Source organism: Hemiscyllium ocellatum, chromosome 4 (genome assembly GCF_020745735.1).
Source record: "Hemiscyllium ocellatum isolate sHemOce1 chromosome 4, sHemOce1.pat.X.cur, whole genome shotgun sequence".
NCBI lineage: Eukaryota > Metazoa > Chordata > Chondrichthyes > Orectolobiformes > Hemiscylliidae > Hemiscyllium > Hemiscyllium ocellatum.
The window spans coordinates 65,335,531-65,348,211 of NC_083404.1; positions in this window are offsets into that span (position 1 = coordinate 65,335,531).

Genomic DNA, 12,681 nt, shown 5'->3' on the forward strand with positions numbered 1-12,681 from the left:
GGCACCATGTTAGCCAACCTCCAGTCTTCCAGCACCTCACCTGTGACTATTGAGAATACAAATATCTCAGTAAGAGGCTCAGTAATCACTTCTCTAGCTTCCCTCAGAGTTCTAGGGTACACATAATCAGGTCCTGTGGATTTATCCACTTTTATGCATTCCATTACTTTCCCTCTGTAATATGGACATTTTCAAGATGCCACCATCTACTTCTCTACATTCCATACCTTTCATGTCCTTTTCCACAGTAAATACTGATGCAAAATACTCATTTAGTATATCTCCCAAATCCTGTGGCCCTACACAAAGGACGCCTTGCAGATCCTTGAGGGGCCTTATTCTCTCCCTAGTTATCCTTTTGCCTTAATGTATTTGTAATTTGGATTCTCCTTAACTCTTTTTGCCAAAACTATCTCATGTCCCTTTTTTGCCCTCCTGATTTCCCTCTAAAGTATACGCCTACTGTTTTTATATTCTTCTAAGGATTCACTTGATCTATCCTGTCTATACCTGACATATGCTTCCCTCTTTTTCTTAACCAAATCCTCAATTTCTTTAGTCTTGAAACAAGTGAGATATACAGAGGAACCTCAATTATCTGAATGAGATGGTCGGGCATTATTTCATTTGGATAATCGATTAAATGTCTTTCCTCTAGGGCTAGAAGATGTTTGAGTCCCCATTCAGGAGGCAAGGCAGCAACACACTGCACAGACCACCTCCATCCACACCGCCACCCCCTTCCCCCCCGCTCCCCCCCCCACCAGAGCCCACACCTGACCTGTCCCCAGCCCTGTCCAACCATGCCCATTCAACACTGCTCCCCCACCCGCCCCCACCCCTGTCCATCACTGTCCCCACCCACCCCAACACAGCACCCCCCCACCCACCCCCAATCCAGCCCAGCACCACCCCCAACCCTGTCCAACACCACCTCTGCCCCGTCCAACACCATCCCCCCGCCTGTCCTCCAACCCTGTCCAACACAAGCCCACACCCCTTTAAAGCTTCCCCTAACGCCTCTCCCCTCCACCCCCACCTACCCCTGCCCCCTCTCTGGGGCAGTCAGACTGGACACCAACAACAAGACTGCTGCTGCTGCTTTTGTGGGGTAAGTCTCCAAATAGCCCACTTGCGCTCATGCACACGCACACACAAAGTTTTACTGCAACTTTTTGACAGTTTCCACCTTTACCCTGTACAGGGCAATGTTGGAGAGATTAACTGGGGAAGTGGGATTTAGCGTACACCCCTCTGTAGAGCTCCAGGAAAAGTGTGGTGAGAAAGAGCGCTGGAGGTCAGTCATTTGGTGATGGTGCCCGTTAAATCATTGTAAACAAAAAGTGCGATCAGTGTTGGAAACACGTCTTTGATGTAATGTTTCTATCGGGACCTCGAGATCTCCTTCAGATAATCCGATATTTGGATAACTGATATTCAGGTAATCAAGGTTCCTCTGTAATTCACACAAACAAGGCAATCCTTCTGAACAGCCTGTCTCAGTGCACACTCAACCTCCTTCCCCTTGCTGTCATCTGCCTATATTCTGCTCCCAGTGTAAGTGGGCTTCACTCTGCTCAGCACCCACCAAGAGTTAAAAAACCTCACCCAAGCAAAATTAATCAGTTTTGAGGTGCTTTCTTTTATCACCTTGCAAGCCAAAATCTGGCCCTAAGTGTCAGCAGTCTGACGTTGCAGAGGTGAATCATTGATACTCTCACACTCACTCCTTTACAAATAGATTAAATCACTCTAGTCCCAGTGGATAATTGGACTGCTCTCTCATTAGGGAATGCCAGTTGGTGATACGTTCAACCTGAAGGTTACTGCACCTCAGTTTTGAGGGGTGAGGCTTAGAACGTGGGATGTTCATGGTAGCCTCAGTTGGTAAACAATCCTCAAGGTTATTGCTACTCTGCATCACAAACCAGCTGTTCCCAACCAACTAAATCAAGTGATCCCCACCTTTCCAATGACATAGTTATTGTATTTGGTTTAACATTTTCCGAGATCTGAGATCATATAAGTGAAAATCACAAGAGGTTCAAAGATGCTGGTGACTCACTATTATGTATTTTACACAAGTGCACAGACAAGTGGCAAAGAATTCATTCTTTGCCATTTGCCACAATCTACAACTTTATGGTCCACATATCCCCCACCCAACCCTTACCATCAAGACAGGGGATCAACACTGGTTCAATGGAGAGTGCAGGAGGGCACACCAGGTACAGTACCAGGCATGCCTAAAAATGAGGTGTCAACCTGGTGAAGCTACCAAACAGAACTACTTACATCCCAAATAACATAAGAACTAAGAGATCACACAACCAATGGATCAGATCTAAGCTCGGCATTCCTACTACATTTAATCATGAATCGTGATGGGCAATTAAACAACTCACTGGAGGAGGAGGCTCCACAAATATCCACATGCTCAATGGTTGAAGAGTCCAATATTCCGATGCTAAAGTATTCACAGCAATCTCCCATCCTGCTTTCTGTAAGGGGCACTGGAAAAGTACTGGCCTACATGGAGAATGGCTTCTAAAAGACCCTGATGATAGGCACAGTGCTCCTGGAATATATGGAGCTGCCTAGAATATAGTTTGGCTTACTGGTCTGTTACTAAAACTATGTCGAGCACCTTCAATCTGGCTTGGGACATTCTTTCACAACAGATGATTCAGAGTTTGCAATGTCAAAGGAATTGTACATGGAGAAAGCTGGTCAATGAATTACCACAATGCTTGGTGCGAGCCCTACCATGCTCATATATAAAAATGTCCTGCAAACAATGAGGTCTTACAAGTTCATCTGTGTTAATGCTGACCAAACTTCATCTTTCTGCACCCTAGACTGGATCCTCCTTGTTTAAGCTGTCACAAAATTAATGGATGACTGTAACAAATGCTGTCTCACACCCTCTAACACCATACCTATTGCTGGCGTGCTCTGTCCCTTGTTTAGATGTGATGGAAGTGAGTGGATGTGAAGCTCTGCGCCATGTCTTGCTGGTGCAAGGGTGGTTTGGATTGCATCTAGCCGTGCTCCTGCAGCGATTCCATGCCTTGTGGGTGGCACGGTGGCACTGTGGTTAGCACTGCTGCCTCACAGTGCCAGAGACCCAGGTTCATTTCCTGCCTCAGGTGACTGACTGTGTGGAGTTTGCACATTCTCCCCGTGTCTGTGTGGGCTTCCTTCGGGTGCTCCGGTTTCCTCCCACAGTCCCAAGATGTGTGGGTCAGGTGAATTGGCCATGCTAAATTGCCCGTAGTGTTAGGTATGGGGTAAATGTAGGGGTTAGGGTAGGTTGCGCTTCAGCAGGTTGGTGTGGACTTGTTGGGCCAAAGGGCCTGTTTCCACACTGTAAGTAGTCTAATCTATTCTAATCTATTGTATTTAACTTCCACCATATTGTATCAACAAGAATTTCATATCTAAATAGATGGTCAGAGACTAAAGCATGATTCCTAATCCAATATACTTCTGATGAGTCCAAACATGAATTTGGCATTCCAGAAAGATTTAAAGGAAGTAGCAATATCTATGAAATCATAAGTAACCTTAACTAAACGTTTCATAGCTATGTGGGGTGTTGCTAACATAACATTTGCTAAATCGGACTCAGTATCACAGTGCTGAGCACCTGTCTGACAAAAAGTCATCATACATTTTGTTGACACCAAAGTGAATGCAAAATTCCTCATTATGACTGGAACCACCACCTCAACATCCCTCTCCTGGCTTCCTGTCACTCTCCCCTCTCATCAGAATTCTCCAGCAAATAGGACTCATGCCAAGCATTTGTTCCATATTTTTATTAAATATATGTGCACTAATCCTATGACAAGAACTGGAACAAGAATTTGGTTTCTTTATTGGAAACTAAAGCTATATAAATGCATTCATAACCAGGATGTTAGGTATACATACCTGACTAATATCACCTGCTACTGTGTAGGGTTCTGGTTTGCGATCAGTAACTTGCTGATTTTTGGGTGGTTCGAATCACCTGCATATCTCTGGTTCTGACACTGGACTTACTTAGGAATGTGAAATGACGAAAGCAGTTCACAGTGTTTCAGGGCAAAAGAATCTCTGCATTTATTAAATACAATAAGGTAAGTGTGATACAAGAAATAAAGTCAAATATAATAAAACTATGAAACTGAAACAATTGCCTATGCAGAGGACAGTAATTAAATACACTATTAAATTAAACACAGAGCAAACTATTATAAACTAAGTTAAAAATCACACAACACCAGGTTATAGTCCAATAGGTTGAATTGGAAGCACACTAGCTTTCGGAGTGATGTTCCTTTATCAGGTGACTATTACCTGATGAAGGAGTGTCACTCCGAAAGCTAGTGTGCTTCCAATTAAACCTGTTGGACTATAACCTGGTGTTGTCTGATTTTTAACTTTGTACACCCCAGTCCCACACCGGTATCTCCATATTATAAGCTAAACTGCAGTTTTAATCACAGAAACTTTAATCAAACTTCCTAACCTTGGAGTTCCTGCACTGTCATTGTCTATGCTAGCTAGATTGGATACTTTGGGGTCTCAAGAGTTTCAGCTCACTGCTGAGGAAAATGCAGTTTAAAGTGTGTCCAAGAGATGAGGTTCTTAAGACTCGGAACAGGGTTGCATCTGGAGGCTCTGATTCAGAGAGCACTTGGTTGCCGAATCCATGGGATGTCCTTTGTTGTGATATTGCTCTTGGTTTGTCTCTCCGATTCAGCTTTTTTGTTTGACCTCTGTCGTTCTTGGTTTTGAAACTGCTTGTTGGGGCTGGAGCCTGTGGAAAAACTGTTTCTGCAGACGCTTGTTATTGAAAAAAACTCTTCCTCGCTCAGATCAGGGCTAGCAGTTATACAGACTGTATGCCCCTTTATCTCCTCTCAAATCTGTGTTGTCCATTGTGTTTCTGGTGCTTCTTTCTGAAGTTAATTGGCTTCCTAATAGTTAAGAGTATGTAAATGGATACTGATTGAAATTGAATGCCTGACATCTCTGTGAATGAATAGTGATTGAAGTTGAACGTCTGGTATCTGTATAGATTTAAAAAAAACTGCAGATGCTCGAATCCAAGGTAGATAGGCAGGAAGCTGGAAGAATGACTCTATGACTCTATAACACACAAGCCAGGCAGCATCAAGACATGGAGAAGTCAACATTTCAGGTGTAACACTTCACTGCTGGTGTTGATATGTTTAGCATGCTTTGTGTGCATGCATAACTAATTGAATATCCTGGTGCATCTCTGGCCAAGACACAGACTCACATGCTTGCTGCATTTTGTGTTCAATGCCTATATGTTCCTAATGTAATATTGGCACGTTATCTTTGTATGATGCCTTTTGTGTTAAAGTTCCTTGTCCTTGCAAATGACTTACTATAAAATCCAAAATATATCTCTGAATGGCCAAAATAAACAAATTGTATGCTTCATAAACTCTCTACAGTGTAGGAATAGGCCATTCGGCCCAAAAAGTCTACACTGACCCACCGAAGAGTAACCCGCACCGACCCATTCCCCCTACTCTATATTTAACCCTGACTAATGCACCTAACCTACACATCCCTGAATACTCTGGGCAATTTAGCATGGCCAATTCACCTATCCTGCACATCTGTGGCCTGTGAAAGGAAACCAGAGCACCTGGAGGAAACCCATGCAGACATGGGGAGAATATGCAAATTCCACATTGATAGTAGCCAGAGGCTGGAATTGAACCCAGGCCCCTGGTTCTGCGAGGTAGCAGTGCTAACCACTGAGTCACCATGCCACTAGCTTCTCTCAGGTAGTCCTTAAAAATTGTCAGATTATTCCTGGATAATGATCTTCTGCAACTCTGGTTCATCTTCAGTGATTGATGATTGCAACTGTTCAGGACATGTAACATTTATGGTTGTAAAACCTCTGATCACCAGATGCCATTGCATATTATGCAAGATCGACAATATGGGAAGGTTAGTCTAAAATTTGCCTTTCACTTGGTTGACCTTAAATTTCTGCACTTCTACACATTAATACTCCTCATTTTGTTGGTCATCTGTGTTTTGTTATGAGGTCTGAATTGGCTTTTGGAACAGATTCCTGGCATGTATGTAGCCAATGTCCCTTGGTGTCACATGCTTCACAGATATGCAAAAAGGCTGGACAGCTTTTGATTAGGTGTTACAAACCACATCCATGGCTGGTTTGTGCCCAGTGGAGACTATAGCATGGTAGTAAAGCATGTAATTATTGTTAGTCATCCACATGATGATTTAATTCTTGCACATATCATCAAGGGTTGAGCCTGTCGCCCAATCTACTTTTTGTCATTTACATAACGGGGATGTGAGCATAAGGGGTACAGTTAGTAAGTTTACAGATGACACCAAAATTGGAGGTGTAGTAGACAGCGAAGAGGGTTACCTCAGATTACAACAGGATCTGGACCAGATGGGCTGAGAAGTAGCAGATGGAGTTTAATTCAGATAAATGCGAGGTGCTGCATTTTGAGAAAGCAAATCTAAGCAGGATGTATACAGTTAATGGTAAGGTCCTAGGGAGTGTTGCTGAACAAAGAGATCTTGGAGTGCAGGTTCATAGTTCCTTGAAAGTGGAGTCACAGGTAGATAGGATAGTGAAGACAGTGTTTGGTATGCTTTCCTTTATTGGTCAGAGTATTGAGTACAGGAGTTGGGAGGTCATGTTGCGGCTGTACAGGACATTGGTTAGGCCACTGTTGGAATATTGCGTGCAATTCTGGTCTCCTTCCTATCAGAAAGATGTTGTAAAACTTGAAAGTGTTCAGAAAAGATTTACAAGGATGTTGCCAGGGTTGGAGGATTTGAGCTACAGGGAGAGGCAGAACAGGATGGGGCTGTTTTCCCTGAACCATCGAGGCTGAGTGGTGATCTTTTAGACATTTTCAAAATTATGAGGGGCATGGATAGGTTAAATAGACAAAGTCTTTTCCCTTGGGTCGGGGAGTCCATAGATTTAGGGTGCGAGGGGAAAGATATAAAAGAGTCCTAAGGGGCAACTTTTTTACACAGAGGGTGGTACGTGTATGGAATGAGCTGCCAGAGGATGCGGTGGAGGCTGGTACAATTGCAATATTTAAGAGGCATTTGGATGGGTTTGTGAATAGGAAGGTTTTGGAGGGGTATGGGCCGGGTGCTGGCAAGTGGGACTAGATTGGATTGGGATATCTGGTTGGCATGGACAGGTTGGACCAAAGGGTCTGTTTCCATGCTGGACATCTCTATGACTCTATGAATATATCCACTGCTTAGGCTGTACAAGACTCTGGTCAGATTACTTTTGGAATGTATTGGGCACTTTTGGGGCCCCACATCCAAGCAAGGATGTGCTGGCATTGAGGGGGTACAGAAAAGATTTATAAGAATGATCCTGAGGATGAAAGACTTGTCAAAGAGCGGCAGTTGAGGACACAGGGTTTGTACTAAATAGATTTTAGAAGGATGTGGGGTGGTATCTGATTGAAACTTACACAATGCTGGATAAGTGGGTGTGGACAAGATGCTACTACTAGCTGGTGTATCTAGGTCCCAAGGTTACAGTCTCAGAGTGAAGGGACAACCTTTTAGAAGTGAGATGAGAATAAATTTCTTCATCCAGACAGTGAACCTGTGGAACTCATTACCATAAAAGGCTATGGAAGCCAAGTCATTTAAGTGTATTTAAGACAGAGATGGATAGGTTCTTGATTGTATGGGGATCAAGAGTTACAGGAAGAAGACAGAAGAGTGTGGTTTTGAAACATATCAGCCTTGATTGAATGGCAGAACAGACTTGATGTGCCAAATGTCCTAATTCTGCTCCTGTATATTATGAATTTATGGCCTCAATGTCACAGTAAGTGCTGTGGAAAATATTACTCACTATTGAATGAGGTTTATGACAGTGTACGACATGCATAATTATGGAAAAACATCCTCAAAGAGCCTGAAAAGCCATTTTTATATTTTTGGAATTTCATACTTCTCTACAATGATTTAAAAAATTACTCATTTTAAAAACATTTTTTATAAAGTCTGTTTACCTTCATTTCAGCTTCCACCTTAATACAGTCACCCATTTATTTTATAGTTGAAAAATTGAATTACAATTGAAGGAGTTAAGTGTTCTTAACTTTCATTTAATTGCTTTGAGAGGGAGATGGTGATGTAATGGAAACGCCACAAGGATAGTAATCCCAAGGATCAGCTATAAGGACGTAGGTTAAATTTCATAAAGTCATTTGGTGGAATTGAAATTCAGTTCCTAAAATGAAACAAATGCTTCCCATGAAGGCTATGATTAAAAATCCATCTGACTTACTAATGCCCTTTGAAGAAGGAAATCTGCCTAACTTACTTGGTCCAGTCTGCACACAATTCCAGACCCATAATAATGTGATTCACTTTCAATTGCTGCCATATGGACAAGTGAATTATTCAGTTCAAGAGCAATTTGGGCTGGAAAACAAATGCTGCCATAGAGTCATAGAGATGTACAGCATGGAAACAGACCCTTCGGTCCAACTCGTCCATGCCGACCAGACATCCCAACCCAATCTAATCCCTCCTGCCAGCATCCAGCCCATATCCCTCCAAACCCTTCCTATTCATATACCCATCCAAGTGCCTCTTAAAAGTTGCAAGTGCCTCCACCACTTCCTCTGGCAGCTCATTCCATACTTGTACCACCCTCTGTGTGAAAAAGTTGCCCCTTAGGTCTCTTTTATATCTTTCCCCTCTCAACCTAAGCCTATGCCCTCTAGTTCTGGACTCCCCAGCCCCAGGGAAAATCCTATCCATGTCCCTCATAATTTTGTAAACCTCTATAAGGTCACCTCTTAGCCTCCAACACTCCAGGGAAAACAGCCCCAGCCTATTCAACCTCCCCCTATAGCTCAAATCCTCCAACCCTGGCAAAATCCTTGTAAATCTTTTCTGAACCCTTTCAAGTTTTACAACATCTTTCCAATAGGAAGGAGACCAGAATTGCCCACAATATCCCAACAGTGGCCTAACCAATGTCCTGTACAGCTGCAACATGACCCTTCACCACCACCCTCTGCTTTCTACCTTTGAGGTAGTTCTGTATCCAAATGGCTAGTTCTCCCTGTATTCCGTGCGATCTAACCTTGCTAATCAGTCTCCCATGGGCAGCCTTGTCAAACGCCTTACTGAAGTCCATCTAGATCACATCTACCGCTCTATCCTCTTTGATACTTCCCCAAAAAAATCAATCAAGTTTGTGAGACATGATTTCCCATGCACAAAGCCATGTTGACTATCCCGAATCATTCCTTGCCTTTCCAAGTACACATACAGCCTGTCCCTTAGGATTTCCTCCAACAACTTGCCCACCACTGACATCAGACTCACAGGTCTATAGTTCTCTGGCTTGTCCTTACCACCTTTCTTAAACAATGGCATCACGTTATGTCCATATTCCACTAAAAAGTAAAGTGAAAACTCTGGTTTGCTGTGTGTAAATGTTTCCATGTGACCAGTTGTCTGCCACCTTTTCATATGCCTGTTGGTGTACACTAAGACATTTCCTTAATCGTGCTGTAGGTTAGAGCAAGGCTTGTAGAAGCAGAAAGGGACTAAATACAGATGACTCCTCTGGGCAGCTTTTTTCAAGATCAGAGACATCAGCAACCTGCTTCATCACTGACTTCAAAAGCCATGCTAAGATGTTCCACTCTGATCTTCATCTATCTCCCTGATGACACAGAAATTTGGTTCAGTTTTGGTGAGGTTTCCAAGGGATATGGAAGAAACATTTCAGGCACATCTGCCCATTAATTTTACAAGTAACAACACCTTGAACTAAAAGATGATTTTTGGATAGAACTTTTTTAAAGTATTCATTCAGGATTGTGGGCTTCACTGACTGGGTCACGCATGAAAAAGGTATGGTGAGCTGCCTTCTTGAACGGCAATAATTCGCATAGATACCGTCAAGTTGTGTCCAGTTTGAGGACTATAGAATACACTAGAGCTATCTTTTTAAAACCAAGAAAGGGTAAAACTATTACAAAAGACTGTTATATTAGCACTGTACAGGATAGGCTGAGCAGTGGCTGATGGAGTTTAATTTAGATAAATGCGAGTTGTTGCATTTTGGTAAGACAACCCATGGAAGGACTTACACGGTTAGAGGTGGGGACCTAGGGAGTGTTGTCAAATAGACAGACCTAAGGGTTCAGGTACATAGTTCCTTGTAAGTGATGTAACAGATAGACAGACTGTTAGAAAACACACTTTTCTTCATTGGTCAGACCATTGAGTACAGGAGTTGGGATGCCATGTTGAGACTGGACAGGACGTTGGTGAACTAATTTTAAAGTTCTGGGTACAGTTCTGGTCACCCTGCTACAGGAAATATATCATTTAATTGGAAATGATGTAGAAAAGATTTACAAGGATGTTACCGGACCTAAAGGGCTTGAGTTATAAGGAGAGACTGGATAGGCTAGGACATTTTTCCCTGAAGTCTAGATTAGAGTGGGGCTGGAAAAGCACAGCAGGTCAGGCAGCATCTGAGGAAGAGGAAACTCAATGTTTCGGGCAAAAGCCCTTCATCAGGAATGGGCTGATCTCGAGGAAAGCTGCCCAGAAGAGTCATCTGTATGTAGTCCCCATTCCTGATGAAGGATTTTTGCCTGAAACATTGATTTTCCTGCTCCTCTGATGCTGCATGACCTGCAGTCCTTTTCCAGCATTAATCTAATCTGGACTCTGGTTTCCAGCAGCTGCAGTCCTCACTTTTGGCATTTTTCCCTGGAGCATAGGAAGTTGAGGGTTGACCTTATAGAGGTCTATAAAATCTTGAGATGCATAGATAAGGTGAATTCTCCTTGGGTAGGAGAATTCAAAAGTAAAGGACATAGTTTTAACAAGGGTAACTTTACCACAATGTATTTTGAATGAACTGCCAGAGGAAGTGGTAAGTACAGGTATGGTTACAGAATTTAAAAGACATTTGGACAGGTACATGAATAGGAAAGATTTAGAATGATTTAGGTCAAATTTAGACAAATTAGACTACTTAGTTTGGGAAACTTGATCAGCTTTGGGCATGTTGGAATAAAAGGTCTGTTTCTGTGCTACATAACCCTATGACTCCATAAGATGTATTGATGACATAGAATCACAGAATCTAGTCTTAAGTGGTTCCTGTGGTTTAGTGGCAGTGTCTCTCCCTTGAACCAGAAGGCTCAGTTTTGAGGTCCACCTCTTCCAGAAGTGTAAAATAACACATCAGAGAAAGGTCATTAAAAATACCTAGATCCTAGCCTATGTGTGTAAATCTATAGAATTATAAATAAACAGCAGATATCTGACTCAAGGAGAAATTGTCTATGTGTGGTATATGTTTTGTGAACAACAATTAAATTCATTATATTAAACTACAAAGCAGCATTTGCAATTTCAGGCAAAGATGTCAATTTCATATTTTAATATCTTTCTGGTGGAAACCAATGGGAGAATGACTTGCCCAAACACATGCCTATGTTTGAATTGCATCAAGCAGTTCTTTGAGCTGTCCAAAGTTGTCCCAATTTTCCTGGTTTTCAAATGCTGTCCATTTCTTAGGCAAGAAATCACTGGCTGGTGTTTAAAATCATTCCCTTTCATCCTTAATATCAAGCCTAATCTTACCTGTTTGACTTGCATCAACAGACAGTCATAAAGTAAAAGTGTACAATATACGTATTCTAATAGTTCAGACTTTGACAATAGAACACTGCAGTTCATAAAATTATAAGAACAATAGATAAAAGAAATACGAAATTTATTTGAATTTACTCAAGGTTGTTTCCATATCTTCAATCACATTCTTGACAAGGTCACATTGATGGAGCAGGAAGTGCTCTGAGACAATTCTCCATTGTGTATTCAATGAGGCTCAGACATTGCAGAGCAAACGTAGGTTCAGAAACAGACACAATAAATGAATATATGTAATTCTGATCAACACATTTCAATTCAGTATGAGGCCATAGTGGAAGAAACACTTGAATGTGTATAATGTGGGTAGAGGGATGTCATCAGGGCCAGATTCCACTGAGTTATTACTGATAAGAGCAGTCCATCGATGCTAGTCTATGAGTGATGCATAGATTACCTCCTGCACTAAAACATTATGGTAGATAGAAAACAATTGTTGTTTCCACATGACAGAGAATATAGGTGCACACATGTTCGATGTGCAGTGTGACTTCCAAAATTTTCAGAAGATCATAGCCCTGAAAATACTATCCATTTATTGGTGTGGGCAGGAGAGAATAATAATAATAATGATCAGAATTAAAAGCCAGTACTACCAGTGCAGTACTAAGGAAAAACTATGTTGTTGGTGGTGTTATCTTTGAACAAAATATTTTTCAGAACTATCAATTTAAATTGAAATTGTAATATTGCAATTAGAATAGCAGGAAAGGTTTCAATTTGAAAAAGAAGTATTGCATATCATTCGGCAGTAAACAGAAAAGTGATGTCCAAAGTCTGCAGAAAAAAGTATCCATCTCTACCAAAATCTCTGTCTGTATGAGGAAAGACAGGATAACCAAGAAATTCTAAAAGAAAGAATACATACAAGTTGAGTTCATCTGATCAATCATCGAATTGAAGGCAGACATCACACAACAGCACATT